Source organism: Silene latifolia, chromosome X, assembly GCF_048544455.1.
Source record: "Silene latifolia isolate original U9 population chromosome X, ASM4854445v1, whole genome shotgun sequence".
Classification (NCBI taxonomy): Eukaryota; Viridiplantae; Streptophyta; class Magnoliopsida; order Caryophyllales; family Caryophyllaceae; genus Silene; species Silene latifolia.
The window spans coordinates 170213307-170234083 of record NC_133537.1 but is presented as its reverse complement, the minus strand read 5'-3'; the positions used below and the strand labels follow the sequence as shown (position 1 = coordinate 170234083).

General features: G+C 36.5%; 1 long non-coding RNA gene across 1 annotated transcript; it reads right to left on the bottom strand.

Annotated features, from left to right (window-relative positions):
* Positions 1-8621: 8621 nt before the first annotated feature.
* LOC141621642 (uncharacterized) lies at positions 8622-10489 on the bottom strand. The gene is made up of 3 exons (XR_012532529.1): positions 10260-10489; positions 9140-9192; positions 8622-8763 (listed from the first exon to the last, which is right to left on the bottom strand). It is a non-coding gene; the product is annotated as an uncharacterized LOC141621642 (long non-coding RNA).
* Positions 10490-20777: the final 10288 nt, after the last annotated feature.

Genomic DNA, 20777 nt, shown 5'->3' with positions numbered 1-20777 from the left:
TGCTAATGATACTAATATGTGTATTAGTAGCGGTATTTGCAATAATTATAGTTTATATTACAAAATAATTAATTATTGCTTGTCCTCTCTTTGATCTTATTAATCATGTTATTAATCTACGTGTTTTGTTTATTTTTTGAAGTTTGATTATGGCCTTAAAAACTTGTCAAATAAACTACACATATTAATCATGTTTAAAAAGTTAAAAAATATTGGGTAACCATTTTTTTTTGCTTTTATTAGAAATCGAACCCCAGACTTCTTAAGCGAACTGAGATTCTTGGACCACTTAGGCTCCCTTCCCAAGTTGATATCTCAACTACAAAATATTACTGTATTGTCTTATGCTAATACTGTTTCAACATCGATACTTCAAAACAGTAAATGACCATCTCATCTCAACTGGGCTCTTTCCATTTCAGCTTCATGACATATTCAAATGTTCCCCAATTAAAACATCATAACTCTAATACTCAATATTCCACTAATCCACAAGTACTTAATTACCCACATAAATAATGCCTAATACATCACTAATCCCACAATATACCTTCAATCATGTCTACTATTTCATCTATAGATCCATGAAATAGTGTAATCACCTGATATCATAATCTTATCATCATAATCACAAACTAGTTTAGCTCCCGTGCAATATATGCACGGTACATATAGAGTTTTTACTTTTTTTAGTGTATTATACTTATGAAATATAAATTAGCTAATCTTTTTCTTTTTACCTTCTCATCGTTATATTTTGATTTGAAAAATCAAAGTCTAAATCGTATTAATCATGAAATAGGCATTTCAATGAAAGTTTTCATGTTTCCGAGAGATTAATGGTGTTATTTTATAAAATTTTACTGATAATATATTTTTAGCCGCAACTTTTTATCGTAGAAAATGAATGAATTTTTTCGTATGATACTTTAAACAAAAAAAAAGAATTTCTTTTTATATCATAAAAAGATTGGAGATAATTTCGTGTAGCATGTAAAATACTAAATGAAATAAATATATAAATCTGAAAGATCATGTGTATTATAGTATACCATACTTATAGAATATGCTAAAAAGAACTAAACTTTATTTTAGGAAATATGTTTAGGCGGGAAAATTTGGAGTTTCGCCTATTCATTTAGTAAATAGGGGATAACTTATAGAAAAAAAGTGCATTCACTAATCTAATACTTTCTTTGAAGCAAAACTTTATAACCCAAATTTCAACATCACCAGCATATTACCTAATTACTGTCAACAACCAACAACTTTCAAATTTCAATCCCCAAAATCACAGTCATTCTCAAAATACAAATTAAAACATAAAAATATTTTTATCCTTTCCTTTTACCTCTAAGTAACCCAATTCATGTTAATCTCATTAGCATAATCCAAATAACTTAAGTACAATTCTATTAGCCATAAATCACTTTATAATATCACTCAAGTCCTCAATCCAAAATATCTTCAAAATTCTAATAATACTTTGTTATGCTCACTAATGACCTCCAACGACATTAATACAACATTCTCCATAATTGAAATAATTATTCACTTCAACATTTACAAGCCTCTAAAACTTTATATCTTCTAACCTCCAAATATTTTTTTTCCTAACATCCTCAATATATATAAGTTTGAAACCATAATATTTCTGATCCAAACTTTAAAATTCTTTCTCCTTGTGTCATCCGTATAAATGTTTCTAAAATTTGAACTCCATAAATGTACTTACATTGAATTCATCCTACTCAATTCCTTTTTTATTTTCTCTCTTTTCCTATATGCCTCCAACGGTAAGCTTGCCAAAAATCGCATTATTCACTTCCTCTCTATACTCCTAACTCCTGCCTCTCATTCCTCCATAAAGTTAGGCACAACCTTCTTCTTCCATAACAAATACAACTAACCCTTATTTGTTTTCCTGTACAAGTCATGATTTCAAAAATCGTGACAGTCACTTAACTCAGTTTATCTATATCCTGCATATATTACATCTTCTTAGTCAAAATAAACTATATCGACATTTCCTATGTCGCTGCCGTTAAGTAAATCTAGTGCACTACACTTTGGAGTATATCCATTATTGCTGGTCACTAAAATAAATTTATCATACCTCTATAATATTGTATTTTTCATAATCTGGGAGTCTAAATGACTAAAGTATAGTATCTCTATTTCACTCTGCATTTATGGAATTAGACTCTCACGCATCCTCTAATGTCTCTAACCTTGTAACATGAAAGTAAGACTGGGCCTAGTAGTTCTTTATTCTTCTTTTTTTTTCTTATGTAAGTTAAGATTTTAAAAATGTGCACATATATAGAATGATATGTCCCCAACGACCGTATCAAATAGTGCAGTAATGATAAATTCTAAAAGGACACATAAACAATATCATTAAGTCAAATAAGGTAATCACATAAGTTAACAAACAAATAAACAAGATAAAATCCTATAAGCTACCCATGATTCCTAGGACGTCTACCCATCTCTGTCAATTTATTAATATTCTCATTCTTTAGCCTAAACTCTGATACCACTTTTGTAACGCCCCGTAAATAACAGGAGTACAAAATGGTATTTTTTATTAATAGTAGCGGAAATTACAGAGCGTTACCGCCGTATTTCCCCATATATAGAAATACAAGGCTTACATTATTCTTTAGTACAACCAAATAACTAGTAACAGGTCTTATTGATTATATTTTAATATTATGATACATTATTCTTATTCCATTTTCTTGCGTCAACCTCACGCATGCCCTTCCCTGTTTCCTGTACCTGAAAAAGATTTATAAAATAAAGGGTCAACCAACCACAGGTTGATTATATTTCCCATAACCTCCAACTCAAATTAATATAATTCGGGCCAATATTATTGAATAAGGACACATTACGGAGCCGAGACTCCCTTACGCTATGCCCTCCTCCTTGTACACAGGATAACAATCTTTTCCTCGTTTCCTCTTTTTCTCTTTTTTTTTATTTTTCTTTTTCTCTTTTTCTTTCTTTTTATCCGGATATAACGGGGCGGAGCCAATTGCCGAGCCCCCTGCCGAGCCCACTTCAGAGCTCACGTCCATGTACACGGGATAAAATAATAATGTGGTCTGGTCCCTTTCAATAATAATGTTCCCGGATGATACATTGGCCAAAATTACATCTTAACGATGGTATTTTAACATTAACATTATCATGCGATTATTATAACGTCAATTATTAACACAACAATACCACAGTCATATCTCACGTAAACCACATTGCCTAAATTATACAAGTATAACATAACTTTATCACATAAACAATCATTCACGTACATTGTAATATCAGTTAAGTAATTATGACGATAACTTACTTACTCCTTATATTAACTTAAGATGAAGGGGTAGGAAATATACCTTAATTGTTTCACTATTCGGAATACCCGTACTTATGCTTTCTCTAACTGGTTGCTATTTAGTTGTGTGTGCATGCCTTTTGCAATGGACTTCACGTCCTTTTATTGTAAAACTAAGTCGGTTACAATAGTAACCTATCTACTCTCTATACTCCTACGTGTATTCTACTCCATCCAAGTGAAACCTACATATCCCTTTATGTAGTACGTGGTGTGCATGGTGACCATGCATGCTCACCCCTTTTTTTATTTACAATTTTCACATGTGATAAAAAAAACTAGTAAAATATTATAAATTTCATAAAATATCTAGATATTTTAACTTATGGGTTATTTTCTTTGAGATAGGTCTACTAAAAATTCTACGGGTGAAGTTACTATTAAGTCGAACTCCAATTGAACTGTTTTATTCTTATTCTAGGGTCTTACCTATACTTGGTAATTACGCCTTTTGAATTTTATTAGGTCAATATCTCCCTCTAGGACGGATCCATTTCATTTGTGTACCTTTTTCAACTTTACTTAATAAAAATTCTTTCCCTTTTCAAATAAAGAATTTTCTCAAACCTATTAAATAATATAATTTTATTTGGGGTATCACAAGTATAAGGAGGTTGGTAAGGCCAACCACGGCTTCTTTGACGACCTTGCCGATGACGTTAGCCCATATGTGGTGAGGCCGCCGAAGAGGAGGAGCTTCGGTACCAAAGAGGCGGTGAGCCGCATGTGGGCTCGGCTTGCGCCGAGTATTGGGTCGTTTAAGAGCCCAGGTGCTCTTGCCATTGTGAATCCGTTGAGAATCCGTTCTGAAGAGGAAGCCCATGCTAGGCGGGCGAACAAGAAGAACAAGGGAAAGATGTACCCAGAAGGCAAAGGCAAGGGTAGAATTGAAGAGTGAAGACTTCCATTATCAGTTTTATTATTATGTTGTATTAGTGTTTGTGTGTTTTTATTATGTTGTATTAGCTATGTATTGTGTGTTTGTGTGTTAGTTTTACTATGTGAGATGTCTTAGTCGACGTTCTAGCTTGGCAAGTTGTGGACTTGCTTAGCTTTATTTGTTGTCAAGTTTGTAATCCTTCTCAATATTAATTAAATAAGAGAATTGCTCATGCTAAGAAAAAAATGTTGTGAACATTCGTTGTTTTTTCCATCCATCTTGTAAAAGAAATTCGGTTTGAATTGTCCTAAACATTGCATATGTGAAGGGGATTTTTGTGGGAAGGGAGAAGGGCTTTTTTTTTTGTTCTTTTGTGGAAAAAGGGAATGCTTCCATTTTCTTTTGGAATTTGTATGGGTTATTTTTTTGTTGGGATGGTTGTGTCCTTCTTGTGTAAGAAAGGATTGCCTACGTATCCAACTGAAGAGGTGAAATCAAACCATGCTCGTAGTTCAGGTGTTTTGTTAATTTTTTTTGGGTGTTGTGGTTGTATCCTTCTTGTGTAAGAATGGATTGCCTACGTATTCACCTGAAGAGGTAAAATCAAACCATGCTCGTAGTTCAGGTGTTTTGTGAATTTTGTTTGGTTGTTGTGGTTGTATCCTTCCTGTGTAAGAAAGGATCGCCTACGTATTCACCTGAAGAGGTGAAATCAAACCATGCTCGTAGTTCAGGTGTTTTTTTTATTGTGCAAATGGATGGTGTCTTTGACAGATCAAAGGCAGATGGAAACATGGCAATGTGTCGTAACTTAGACTCGATAAAACATACAATTTCAAATCAGAACTTTTGTGCAATTGACTTGAAAGGCAGAATGTGGTCACTAGTTGTGAAACTAGGGAAAGGTTGTTGTTTTGGATTGCGGTCACTAGTCGTGAAACTAGGGAAAAGGTTGTTGGTTACTAAGGTTCAAGGGTAGTATTTCTTGAGTTTGTCTAGGTTGATTGAGTTTGTGAAGTCCTCCCTGTCTAGTTCACTCAATCTCACTGCGCCCTCCGAAAGGATTTTCCTGACTAGGTATGGCCCGGCCCGATTGGGTTTGAATTTCCCCCTCGGATCGATGGATAACGGTGCACGAACTGACTTGAGCACCAAGTCGCCTTCTTTGATGTTTCTGGGATTGACTTTTTTGTTGAATGCTCGTTGTATACGTCGTAGGTATAGCTGGATGTTGTGCAAGGCGTTGAGTCGTCGTTCGTTTAGGAGTGTGAGTTGCTCGAACCTTCGACGGGTCCATTCCGCCTCAGGGACTTAGCTTTCTAGTAGGATACGCAGATATAGAACTTCCAACTCCACTGGTTTTACTGCATCCATACCGTAAGCTAGGTAGAAGGGCGTTGCTCCTGTTGGTGTTCGAATGGAGGTTCGGTATTCCTAGAGTGCGAAAGGGAGTTTGCTCGACCAATCGAGGTAATTATCTTGCATCTTTTTTTTATGATGGTGACGAGTGTTTTGTTTGCTGCCTCTACCGCTCCGTTGGTTTGGGGACGATAGGGGGATGATCGGTGTCGTTTGATTTTGTATCTGTCTAGCAAGGCTTGTGTTTCAGCCCGGAAGTGGAAGCCTTGGTCGCTGACGATTTCATGGGGTACCTCGTATCTGCAAATGATGTTGTCTTGGATGAAGTTGACCACTTGTTTAGCGGTCAAGACTACATAGGATTGTGCTTCTACCCATTTGGGGAAGTAGTCGATTGCGACGAGGACAAAGCAATGTCCTTTGGTGCCTATCGGGTTTACTTTACCGATGATGTTGATGCCCTAGGTCGAGAAAGGCCAGGGTAATGTCATGGTGTATAAAAGGTATGGTGGTATGTGTTATATGTGTTGGAGTATGTGTCCTCGACAATAATGCGATCACATGTTTAAATCTCATATTAAGAATGCTAAAGGGAATGTAATATTTTATTGTCAACTGATCCACATTAATCGGTAATGATTGGCTGACTAGAGTTTGACATTACTGTCGTATGACGGTGGTGATCAGTTGATCCCTTAAGGTCATACCTCTAAGGTAACGCTCTTAATTGATTAGTTAATTAATTGTATGACGATACAAGTTAATTAATTCCTTAAAATTGAACAAATGATTTTGTGAGTAATAATACGTATCTTATTGTAATTCGATTAAATAAGATTTGTACTAAGTAATTAAATTGTTTTATTACTTAAGATTTATTTATTGTTTATGAAACAGTTAAAATAAAGAATGAATTGTTTATTATAAATACAAGTAGTTATGATTTATAATTCTATGACCCATTTTAAGTAATTGTAATTGTGAATTACTAAGTTAATTTTGTATGTGATTTATTTCATTTATATAATGATTTTTAATATGTTAAAAATACATTATTTAAATTACATGTCAAGTAACATGACCAATATGTCACACTATACAAATTGACATTTGACAAAGTGAAAATGGATCCATATTATCTCAAGTGTGCCCTGAAAATAAAGGGAAGGGGTTATTGTGCTTTAATTATTTAATTAGTGGGAAACATTATCATTACCTACTAATTATAGGCCTTCATGCCTACACTCTTGTGAAGAGCAACTAGCAAAAGCATTGGGCACTCTTCCCCCCTTCCACCTACCCGGCCACCCTAAGGAAAAATGAGAGGTTTTTCCTTCTGATTTTATACAATTCATTTTTATAAGTTACTCACTTGGTGATTTACTTATCTCTCTAGTCTTAGATTTGAACACACTAGAAAACTCTCACATAATCTCTAATATTATTCCTAAAATTACTAGAAGTAGTAATCACATAATATTAGTATTTTTAAGGATACAAATATTAATTTCTAGTAACTAAATTAATATTTGTATTAAGAGTATTTCCTTGGTACAAATCCTTAAGGAGTAGATCTTGCAATTAGATCTAGGGTTTTTGGGGCATTTAGATTATTCTTAAGAAGACTAATTTGATAGGAGACCAAATTAGTATAAAACACTCGGCCGTCTTTGTAAGAATAATCGATTTTTCTTCTTACTTTGTATCTTTGTTATGCATGCATAAGTTCCTTTAAATTTATGACTTAACTTATAAACACTTAGTTATTAGAGGTGTCTAATAAGAGATTAACGAATCTTACAGTATGTTGGCGAAAAAATTGTGGTAATGTTTGACGTAGTTTCTGCAATTGGCTTCCATCACTACTACAAAATAAAACTATAGCAACACCATGAAAATGTTGCTAAATGTCTTAGAAATGTTGCCTTATACTTTAAGCAACACTTATAAGAGTGCTGCCTAAAGCTCCGTTGCAATAGCTCAATGCAACACTTTGTGCAACACTTTAACCTCAAAAGCAACACTTAAACAAAGTGTTGCACCTTTCATTAGTATGCAACACTTTTACCCGCAACACTTTTATCTAGCAACTGCAACACTTTTGTTATTTAAAATGCAACACTATGTTAATCATTTGCAACATTTTTAATCGAATAAAGCAACACTTTCAACAAATAGGTGCAACACCTTTGACGTTGATAATGCAACATTTTTTATATAGACAATGCAACACTTTGGTAAGAGCCAGAGGCCAATAATTTTATTCCACAATAAAAAAACGTAAATACACTATTTGTTTTTTAATGAGTACTTAATGTTTATACTAACAATTACAATAGCATTAAATTACAACTTTCAACGTTAATTACAATGATGAGTCTAAGGCGCGTCTTAATCTTTAGCTTAATCTTGGTAAGAGCACCTCTGACCTTCCCCGCCTCAAAGATCCTTGAACATTTGTTGCATTTGTTTCAACCGACCAGATCTACCACAAGTCCACAATTGAATAATCACTTCTCTTTGAATCAACATATGAAGCTCTTTCTCATACAATTTGCAAGGAGTACAAGTAGGAATATGAGTTGCAAATCAATAATCATTCATCAAAGCCAAAAACTTCATACTATATAGTCACAAAAAAAAATAGATTGTTAACATTCTCACATAGCATATACAAATATAATCTTGCATCGGACCCATTTCTATCACTAACCACAAAATGTCCGGTATGACACGAAGTTAAAGTAAGCACAAAATGGGCGTAAGTTTGGCCACTACCCACACCCACTCTGAAATCAAATTCCTTCACCCAAAAAAACAAAACAAAGGAGTAATGTCGGCTTTAAGGGAGAGGGTTCAATGTACACGATTGTGAAAATACAATACCTAATCACCAATTTAAATTAGAGAAGTGGGCTAAGTAATACTAGAAAATATTTGTACTAATCAAAAAATAAGAGAGAATTAAACAAGTGACTCACTATCTTGCTTATTAAGAGCTTTGGGAGTAAGATGAGCAACATCCTTTGCAAAATAGAGAACAAACATTGTCCTTTGGCAATACAATTCAACCATTCCATAGCTGCACCCACCAACACCTAATCATAAGAAGAGGGAACCAACCCTGAAAGGACACATTTTGCCACATTTGATCATACTCCAAAGTGAATAATAATGAGGCGACTTTAGCAAAATCAGATACTAGTGAAGAGAATTGTAAGTATAAAAGGGAAATTAGCCATGACACAAAATGACCACCAAGAAAATAATAAACGAAAATACAGATCAGTGAAAAAAACTTTACTAAATGATAGAATAGTATAACATATATCAAAATCAGCAATTGTTCAAGAAGGACCATTTCAAAGAAGGACAAAAGATAGAATAATATAACAATAACCCTACCAATAATAAATTAGTTAATCATCACCAAGTAATTATAAAAATACAGAATGGTGAAACTAAAGACAAAATATAATGTGACTAAAAGATGAACTTACATGGTTAACATCGCGTCATCGCCATAAGCTTTATAAAGAGTGTGAGTTGGTAACTATTACAAATAAATGAATAGTTAGAGAATTGTCAAAGAATTAACATTTTCATTGTCAGACATATGATTTATGATATGAAGATAGAGAATTGTAAGAGAATTAAGTGAATAGTTAGAGAAGTAGTGGGGAAATATCAGCTCTCAATCTTTAACCTACAATACAGCTTCATTGTACTACAATTTGGCATATCACAAAATCTCATTTGTGACGGACGTATCCGTCACTTTGGGTGTGACGGATACCATTTTCTCTCACAAATGACCCAAATAGAGGAGAGAGGGAAGCACATGGGGTGCCCCCACCTTGTCCCTCCTATTCGTTTTGTGAGTGGCATTCATTACCCGTCACTTCCCGACCCGTCTTCACAAAGACTAATTGTTTTGACTAATTTTGTTAAAATGGCAAGGACATTGAACAATAAAGACCATCCCACACACATTAAGATCTCATAAACAAAAATTTAGCAAATCATTCGAGATAAGAAATTAATTAAAGTGTTGGCATAATTTGTATAAAGTTCAAGAATGAGACAATAACAAAGTGCTTATGCTAATAATACCCACTGTATCTTTAATTTCCAAATAATAGTGTTCTTAACTATTCTCTATGCATTCAACCACAAAACGCTTTTAATCTCCTTGTATATTGCCAGCATCTTCAGGGATCAAATTAATAAAACACCACATCCAACTTAACATCGTCTAACTACACTATAGTTGTCAACCTAACAATAATTTCAAATCAAACATACTTGGTATTTAACACAGGACCACTTGATTTGATCATAAATAAATTCATAAGTTCAATTTACATCAATTTTATCGCATCATATATATCTAATCAACTGCACAATAATTTGACCCGAATTTGATTTCTAGACAAAAGTCCCAATTTGTCATATAAACCCTAATCCCAAAACATAGAAATCTTACTCCCAAAACATTTAAATAAAATAAATCGAACAAGTAATTCTTGATTTTCGTATCAACAACTCACAATAAAGTTCGGAAAATTTAACATAACAATTTCAAAATTGTAAAAGACGAAATTATAACAAAAGCCACACCTCTTTTTGGGAGGATGAAGGTGGGCGGATGGCAGCACGTTGAAGCATAGGCAGCAAACTGGTGCACGGTTGGCGTACGGGTAACTGGTGCGATGAGGGTTTAGGGCGGTGGTGGTCTTCGGCTCTTCGCACTTGTCTCTGAAAAATGAATGTGGAAGATGTTTTAACGTGAAAGTGGGAAGATGAAGGGATCCTTTTATTTTATTTAAGTAGTAGTCCCTCCATTAAACTTCACTTTGCAAGTTTGCTTTATACCCGGGTATTAAGGGTCGGATTAAAAAAAACTTTTAAAATTACATAGGGAAAGAAAATGGAAAGGTTAAAAATATTAAAAAAAGAATAAAGGTGAGGTTTTATGGTTGATTAGTATGGGTTATTGATGACATTTTTTGTAAATATAGATTTTTAATAAGGATATAATGGTCATTTTCTTAGCCAAATAAAGAAACATGTAAAGTAGAGATGAATGGACGAAAAAAATACTTGCAAAGTAGAGTTGAATGGAGGGAGTAGTGAGTAGTGACTAACTAGGAGAGCAGATTTTTAAGTCTCATTTGTTAAGATTTTAAAGGGATAGGACACAAGATAAGACATAAAAGTGGGACACGTGATCTCTACACAATAACTAAAGTACAAAATATGAGGGAAATACTACGGAAGACTTGTAGGCCTGTGCACTAGACGGAAGCGAAATGGCAAATATTGATGGACCCGAAATCGAGTCGGAACAGGATCGCAGACTTTTGGTCAAGGATCGGATCGGATGGACCGATATTTGTTCATATTGATCGTCTTACGTTAACTTTATAAAAGAAATAGTAATGTTAGATAGCTAAATATGAAAAAAAAATATATTATTGAATTCCGATAACAAAAAATTAAGCATTTTTAGACAACATTTATAAAAAATCTTATATAAAATAACTTAAGATTAAAATTAAACCATAAAATCAGAAGTTGACCGGAAACACTGGTTCAAACCGAACGGAGCGAAAACGAGAATCTTTAAAAAGTTTGGATCGGAAACGGATTAAATTTTTTAATTACAATTTCGGTTTGGTCTAATTTTTCAATTTAAACTGGATTCTGCACAAGCTTACGTAGTTAATCGTAATTAATAAAAAATCTAAATAACTTTTGCAATAACTTATTATTTTTTACTGCAACACTTGCTAAATGTTGCATTATAAGTGCAACAATCTACAAAAGTGTTGCATTTCTTATGAAAATTTGCAACACTGTCTTAAAGTGTTGTATTTCTCTTCCAATATATGCAACATTTCAAGAAAAGTGTTGCAATAAACCTTATTTGGCAACACTTTGAGTACAAGTGTTGCTTGTTGATAACAAGATGTAAAAAATGCAACAAATTTTACAAGTGTTGCATGCTAAATGTTGCAATAGGTTCATTTTGTAGTAGTGCATGGTGGTCCAGTAGTAGCCTAACCGCATGATTTTTCGGGCTAGCATCATCGCGCTCATGTGAGGGCCACATTCTCCGTCGTGAACGTCTTCCATGATTTTCTTGGCCTTGTGGTGATCAACACAAAAGAGAAGGATCCCCTGGGGTGTTCTTTTGTATAGTTATTCTTGGTTTATCACGAATTGTGATGCAAGTAAACGGATGGCTCTTTGTCCTCTTACATCAGAGTTGGGAGGGAATTCGTTTTTGGTTTTGTAGTTGAGGATGGCTTGGTACCAAGGTGTAGATACCCAGTATCTGTTGAATCCCCAATAAAAGATGTGACTATTATTGGCGCACATTTAGTCCCCTACTTGAACCTATTTTGCATATTTTTATAGCGTCCCATAGCTATTTTACCCGTCAAATGCTTCCTATTTTGCTTTCCTATTGCTTTGTGTTTGATTGTAGGAAATGAGACAAATAGGCGGGAAATTCCCGTCTCTTGAGCCTATTCGGAAGGACATTGACGATCTTGGTTGAAGGAAGGGCAAGAACTAGAGACCAACAATGCAAGAATAAGAAGTTTGTGAAGGGAAGGATTCTGAAGAGGAATCCGAGCATCTAAGAGGTTAAGACGCTCGTCCCAGGAGCCCTGAATCCGAGCGTCTAAGAGGTTAAGACGCTCGTCCCAGGAGCCCTGAATCTGAGAGTCCCAGCCACTCAGCCGCTCGTCCCTTCATGCAACAATCCGAGCAGATTTACCTCTTGGACGAGCGGATCGTGGCGTCCTCAGCAAAGATGCCCATCTCTCCGAAATACTAGCAATTCCCTGCTTAGAACTTAGAATTGTTAATTACTAGTTTAGCCTTAGTTAACCTAATGAGGCACTACTATAAATACCCCATTTTGATGATAATCAAAGGGGGGCTTCCACATTAGAAAACTCTCTTAGATTAAGATTAGAAGTAGATTAGAATAGATTACTCTTTTATCTTTCCACAAATTTCACATTAATCTCTCCATAATTATTGTTCAAGTTTATTACTTTTGGGTAATTGAAGATTATTGGGTTATTATTGGAGGATTGACAACCCTTCATCAATCAATCAAGTTCTCTTCTTTTATTCTTTGCTTTATTATTTGCATCATCTCAAGTTTGGTATAATCCCTTTACTCTTTACTCTTTATTGTTCATTTCTTCATTCTATTATCATGTTTATACTTGTTGTGATGATTGACACCATTAATGACATGTTTCCTATGATAATGAGTGAGTAGTTCTTTGGCTAGGATTAGTGGGTAATTAGAGGAAACCAGCATGGGATTAGTCATGCTTAATCTAATATGTTTTTATAATTAAATTGCTTGCTTGTTGTGATATCAACCTATGCACATGTTATGTTTGATGAAATGCTAAGCCTATGAATCCTTGCATTTATAACCATCACTTACCTTTTCAATGAGACTTATAAGATATAAACCAACTCGAGTCTTGTTAGACCATGCATAGAAGTGATTAGGAGGAAAATAAGTCGACTTGTAGGTGTTGTACAATCTAATCTATTCGGCTCTGGGACCCAACTCTTCCTAAGAACCGTAAGACATAAACCAACTCGGTTCCTCCACTACATTAATTGCTTGCAACTTTGTAAACATGTTTCTATGATCAATACCATGAAGCCCTCATGAACCCATGATATCCTAGTACTTTTAATCATTTGTTTACATCCTTCCTTTTATTGCTTGTTTTACTTTATTGATTGCATTAGTCTAGAACACAACTACAAACCCCATCATTTATGACACTAGCATAAGTTGAGATAGATGGACTTAGAACCCAAAGCACACCGTCCCATGGATCAACCTTGACTTACCGCTAACTAGTTGTTTGTTGAGTATTATAAATGTGTTTGATTGGGAGACCCGACGACATCACCCATCAAAATGGCGCCGTTGCTGGAGATCGACCTCGTCTTACCTCTAACTAGTTGTTTGTTGAGTATTATAAATGTCTTTGATTGGGAGACCCGACGACATCACCCATCAAAATGGCGCCGTTGCCGGGGACGGTGTTATGTGATTAAGTTCTTACTCGTTTGTCTATTTTAATTTTGCTTTCACCTCCTCAAGGATTATTCTTACCATTTTTGTGTAGCTTCCATGCTTGTAGTTGTTTCCTTGTCTTAGTTATGATGGCTCAAGACTTGATACATGGAGTATGTGGTGGATCTTTTGAGTATGACTATGGGTATGGGGAGTTTGAGAAGCAAGTCAACACAGACCTACCTTACTATTTGTACAATGAAAATCCTAACTACTACCCCGACTTTTCCCACCAAAATCACCACATCCAATACCTACAATACAACCACTTTCACACATGCCCACAACAAGAAGATGAACCCATTTAAAATATGATTCTCCAAATGATGGGAGATCAACAAAACTTCTTCAAACAAATGCTAGAGGAGAGCCAAAAGAGGGACAATGTTCTTCAAGGCATTGTTGCCCAAGGTGAGGAATTGGAGATTCAAATTGCCCAAATGAAAGAATCCCAAGCAATCACTCCCCACCGTTCTTTGGACATTGATCATGAATGTGAATTTGAAGTAGTAACCTTTGATATGGAAGATGAGAAGTGGGAAAAGCCAATCTCTTTGAGCTCTTGTGAGCATGAAAGTGCGGTATTTGATGAGGAGGGTATGAGGTTGAGTAAGCCAAATACTCTTAACCTTTGTGAGTATGAGGGTGTATCATTTCATGTGAACATTGGGATGTTGGAGAGAGAATTGAATGAAGGTCCCACTTATGATTCATATGAAGATAACGATGATGATAAGACCATAAAAGAGGCTTATGAAGAATACTTGTCTTACAAGGACCTTTGGAATAGGGGAGAGGAATGGACTTGTGATATCACCTTGCTTGAGGAGCCTATCCTTGAGATATTCGAGATATCGTATCATGAAGATGAATGTCCTCTCCCTATTTCCCATGAAGACTACTTGGCACCTACCATGGAGCCAATGATTGTTGGAGAGGATATGGTGGACCTTCTTCAAAAGGTAAAACCATCATACAAAGGTACTTGGTGGAAAAGCTCAAAAAGAAGCTTACACATGAAGCTACTTGTGGAAATTTGGCAACCATAATGTCAACTTCTAAGGAACTCGGTCATCAAGGTCATGAGAATTCTCCTTCTACCCTTGAAGGATTGATAAATTTGAATGCTATCATCGTCACCAAAGTTGAAAAGAAGGTAGTGAGTGGAAGTCTCCGGACAACCATGAACCATACTTCTTGTCTTATAATGACAAGAATCATGGGCTAATTGGTTTGAAGCATCATGAATATTCAAGTGCTAAGAAGGGAAAGAAAACAAGAATGAATGACAAAGTCCCTTGGCCAAGCTTCGTCTTGAAGTTAAGCAAACCATACTTATGCTTATTTGGAGCTTGTTCACAAGCTTTCGATCTCCTTCTAAGAGCCTTGAGCTCTATGGACAAGAATCTCTACAATTTGAACTAGTTTGGTGGAGTCCTATCTCAAACCACCATTTGTAAGATATTTCTAGTACCTTTACCTTGTATAATATTGTACATTTTCGTATTTTTATTTACAATTTCTTGCATGAGAGTAGTGACAGAGAGTTTTTCTTACATTCCTATTGAGCAAAATCTCAGAGAAAGATAAGGAGGAATATCAAAAGGGTGCAAGGGTACGGTTTTGCAAGACAAAAGAAAGAGAAAATTGAAGAGCAGCAGAAGACGCTCGTCCCGAGGCCTGGACGCTCGTCCTCAGCCTCCCTCCAGTTGGTGTTCAGTTCTGACACAAAATCCGAGCGGATTGTTACCCAAGACGCTCGTCCTGAGAAAGACGCCTGTATTCCAAGTTGGACGCTCGTCCTGCTTGACACCTGAAGAAAATTTTGGGACTGAACTAGAATCCGAGCGGATTCTGAAGAGGACGCCCGTCCCGTTTTAGCCGCTCGCCCCAACGCGAGGACACTCGTCTTTTGCTCCTCCCATAAGAGGTAAGATCTTGTAACGAAATCCGAGCGGATTTTTCACACGACGCTCGGACCGCCTAGGAGAACACGCTCGTCCCGTACGCGAAGACTCTCGGATTCCTGCGTTTTCCTCAGATTATCTGCCAAGGCCCGACCCGAAGCCGCTCGTCCTACCCCTCTTTTCTATAAAACTACCCCCACCATCCCTCTTTTCCTCATCTTATCTAAACACAATCTACTCATCTTCATCCCCAAAACACTCCCTTCTCAACAAAAACCAACAAAACCCTAACTTTCCCAAATCGAAAATGATGAACCTCAAGGGAAAAGCCAAGAAGCTTGTTGAAGCCGCTACCAAGAAATGCAAGGGCTCATCTTCTTCATCCCCTTAACAAATGATGGTAACAAGAAACTTTGATCCCGTGATAAGAGGAGGGGTGGAGCAACTTGAGTACTTTCCAGAGGTACTCTTCACATCCAATGCCCACCGTACCAAGTTCGTCAAGTTGCTAGGTAAGCATTATGAACCGACTCAGTTTATTGATACTAAGGTATTGGAAACCCTAGGGATAAGGTACCAGACCGAAATGTTCTTTCACGGTCTAGGGATAGGGAAATTATTCCATGCCCATGAAGAGATGTACCTTAGCCTTACCTTGGAATTTTTGAGTAGCCTTCGTATTGTTTCGAACACGAGGGTGAATGTTGGTATGGAGTTTAGGTTGTGCAACATTGACCATAGCCTATCACTTGACCAATTTGCTCAAATTTTTGGTCTTATTGTACCAACAAACAACATCAACAAACCCTCCGATTTTGATGTGGACCTATTATGGAAGGCTATTTCCGGGAGGGATTTCATTCACCAAAAACAATGCTACACCTTTCCTATTCAACACCCGGTGATTCGGATCACCGAACGATTCGTAGCGGGCACAATTAATGGGAGATATGAACAAGATAGGTGCACTCTCCTCGATTTGACATTCCTTGAGTCCTATCTAAATGTCCGGGGGACAAGGAGGTACAACTTCAATACCCCCCTTGAGATGCTAACGAGATTCTATGATTTCTCTCAAGGGAACACCCAACTTAAGACCTTCGTGATGGGAAGTCTAATTACTATCTTGGCAAACTACCTTTGTCCCGGGTTCAACACCCATGGGACTTATACACCCCTTGAGGGGAGTACTTTGATTGATGAGGACGCTGCTTCAACCACCACCGGTGGTGTGCCTACACTCAAGAAGGGAGTGTAGAATGGTTCACAAAAGGGTGCACTTCTTTTGTTCTTTCGGGGTGGAATATACCCGGTACCGACCCAAGGTTGAGCATGTACTCGCCTAGGCCGAGCTACCTTCTCGACATCCAAATCCTCGCCAACCCCCCTCTAAGAGAAGAAGTACCCCGCCAACCTTCACAACCTCGTGGGATACCGGCAAAGCCCATTCCCCCGCCATCTTATGTGCCTATCCCACCGTACCCTACTCCTCATACGCCATTCACACAACAAATCCCCGATGCTCCGGATATGCATGACTTGATGAAACTTATGAATAGAGTTGATCTTGGGGTGCATGAAGGGAGGGTCGATAACTACATGTCCCTTTATCCCCAGTATTACCAAATGGCACAACAAGGGTACATCAACCCTAATAGCCCTCGACCATCTTGGGCTCAACCACATCTTTTGTTCCCTAATCAAGGGAACCAAGCCGGGAACTTTGGTGGTCAAGGTGGAAGATACTCTGGTCAAGAAGGAGGGTATGACCAAGAAGGAAGCTCTAGTAGGTATGGCTACCACCAAGATGATGATGACGAGTGAGAGATGCCTACCTCACCGGCCACCTCCATTTGTATGATACTCTTCTCTCCCTCTCTCTTTTATATAATGCATTGCATTTAGTTTAGCCTTCACATGCACTTGTATTATATTTCATATTGCATTTTCATGTAGTAGAGTTTGCATTGTGATATACCCCATGTAGATAGTTGCATATAGACTAGAATTCATGCATACACTAATGACCAATCCTATTCTTTTCTACACTAGAAATAGTGTTTAAATCGGTTTGGGGAGGTTTGATCATAGGTGACCATAGTCTACTAGAAAACATGCATCATTTAGTCTAGCTTAGATTGCATTGATTTGTTATATATGTCATATAGAATTGCATTTAGTTAGAGCATGCATTCATTCATTTCATATCATTGCATTTCTACTTTATTTAAAAAAAAAATCAAAAAATTCAAAAACATGTATTTCCTTTTTATTCCTAACCCTACATGTACATTTAGGACAATGTCCAAAATAAAGTGGGGGATGAGAATTTATATTCCAAAAATGCGTAAAAATTGAAAATTTTCAAAAAATCACAAAAATATGTCCTTTAATTTTATAAAAAAAAAACCATAAAAATTTGAAAATTCCAAAAACCAAAAACAAGTTCATTTCCTTTGTAGTGTAGTCTTGTATATATTGTGTTTGTTCATCCTTTTTCACATTGATTGACTACGCCACATCAGAGACATGAGGATATAAAAGACCGCATGGTATGATCTTTCCAATCCCTTTTTTCCTCTTTATGTTAATGACTATGTGGCTTTATTTTGATTGATGCAGTATAAACAATGTGATTATACGATCGCATTTAGTTTATTTGGCATACTAGTTAGTAGAAACATTTGCATTAGTTGCATCATGGCATATAGTTTCATTTAGGAAAAAAAATTTGTGAAACCGTCTATTTAGGAAGCTTGACAAGTGTATATAGGCCCTAGTAGATGCTTTTTCTTCTTAAGACTTTGCTTGTTAGAATACTTGTAAAACGCCCTAGGATGTGTCATGCTAGTATCCTTTGACACATGGATTAAGGCCTAGTCAAGAGTACCTTGTGGTGTGATAACTCCTTGGCTACCGTTTATTCCAAGGTGACCCTTGAAACCATGCAACCATCATTCATCCATGTTCTACCATACATTTTGTCATCAAAGGAAATGGGCACAAAAATTGTTCAAATTTGAGAAATGAAATGAAATGTCAAAAAGTTTGCAAATTGCATCAAAAGAAAAGAGGAGCAAAAATAGACTCCTAAAGCTTCAAATATAAGGCACCCTCGCTACTAATTGGGGTGACTTTGAAAATGTTCAAAAGAAAATGCAAAAGTTGAAAGTTGTCAAGTATTGAAATGCCAAAAATAAAAATAAAAACGAAATGGCAAAAGAAAGTGTTCTCAAATGTTATATGCCGCAAGAAATTGGGAGGAAAAACAAACAACAAAAGCAAACTCCCAAATAAAACTCAAAGTCTATCGATCCCTTCATCCATCGTATCCGATTTTGTGCATGGTAGAGAGGGGACGACCCTTCTTCTTGTCTAGGCAAGAGGGGGAATTCCGCGATCCTCCAGTGTTTCTAACACCATAGGGAGTCTAGTCTTGACAAAAGCATTTAACGATTGAGGACAAAGGTACCCTATCTTGACACAACTTGGAGGTGATTTATTGGTATCCTTCTAGGCTTAGTAGTTTGAAGAAACTGCATCTATGAAGGAGTGTGTACCCTTAAATTGCTTCCCTTGTAGATAATTTCCGGCACTTAGATGAGGAAAGTGGCTATCCTTTTGTAGATGCATCCATTACTTGATTTTGTGTGCTTTAATGCTTGGATGTGTCGCCATTTTGACAAGACCCACCTTGTCTTGCAAGAAGGCATCCTACCTCATGGTTGTCTTGTTGTGAGTTGAAGGGGCGAAGTGAGACCCGCTAATTGTCTCACATCGGCTATATTATTAAGGATAGTTTAAATAAAGGTCTAGTTTTTGTCACCTCTTTACTAGGGATGAGTAAATGTTCGGTTTGGGGATATTTGATGTGACTATTATTGGCGCACATTTAGTCCCCTACTTGAACCTATTTTGCATATTATTATAGCGTCCGATAGCTATTTTACCCGTCAAATGCTTCCTATTTTGCTTTCCTATTGCTTTGTGTTTGATTGTAGTAAAGGAGACAAATAGGCGGGAAATTCCCGTCTCTTGAGCCTATTCGGAAGGACATTGACAATCTTGGTTGAAAGAAGGGCAAGAACTAGAGACCAACAATGAAAGAATAAGAAGTTTGTGAAGGGAAGGATTCTGAAGAGGAATCCGAGCGTCTAAGAGGTTAAGACGCTCGTCCCAGGAGCCCTGAATCCGAGCGTCTAAGAGGTTAAGACGCTCGTCCCAGGAGCTCTGAATCCGAGAATCCCAGCCACTTAGCCGCTCGTCCCTGCATGCAACAATCCAAGCGGATTAACCTCTTGGACGAGCGGATCGTGGCGTCCTCAGCAAAGATGCCCATCTCTCCGAAATACTAGCGATTCCCTGCTTAGAACTTAGAATTGTTAATTACTAGTTTAGCCTTAGTTAACCTAATGAGGCACTACTATAAATACCCCATTTTGATGATAATCAAAGGGGGGCTTCCACATTAGAAAACTCTCTTAGATTAAGATTACGAGTTGATAAGAATAGATTACTCTTTAATCTTTCCACAAATTTCACATTAATCTCTCCATAATTATTGTTCAAGTTTATTACTTTTGGGTAATTGAAGATTATTGGGTTATTATTGGAGGATTGACAACCCTTCATCAATCTATCAAGTTCTCTTCTTTTATTCTTTGCTTTATTATTTGCATCATCTCAAGTTTGGTATAATACCTTTACTCTTTACTCTTTATTGTTCATTTCTTCATTCTATTATCATGTTTATACTTGTTGTGATGATTGACACCATTAATGACATGTTTCCCATGATAATGAGTGAGTAGTTCTTTGGCTAGGATTAGTGGGTAATTAGGGGAAAACAACATGGGATTAGTCATGCTTAATCTAATATGTTTTCATAATTAAATTGCTTGCTTGTTTTGATGTCAACCTATGCACATGTTATTTTTGATGAAATGCTAAGCCTATGAATCCTTGTATTTATAACCATCACTTACCTTTTCAATGAGACTTGTAAGATATAAACCAACTCGAGTCTTGTTAGACCATGCATAGAAGTGATTAGGGGGAAAGTAAGTCGACTAATAGGTGTTGTACAATCTAATCGATTCGGCT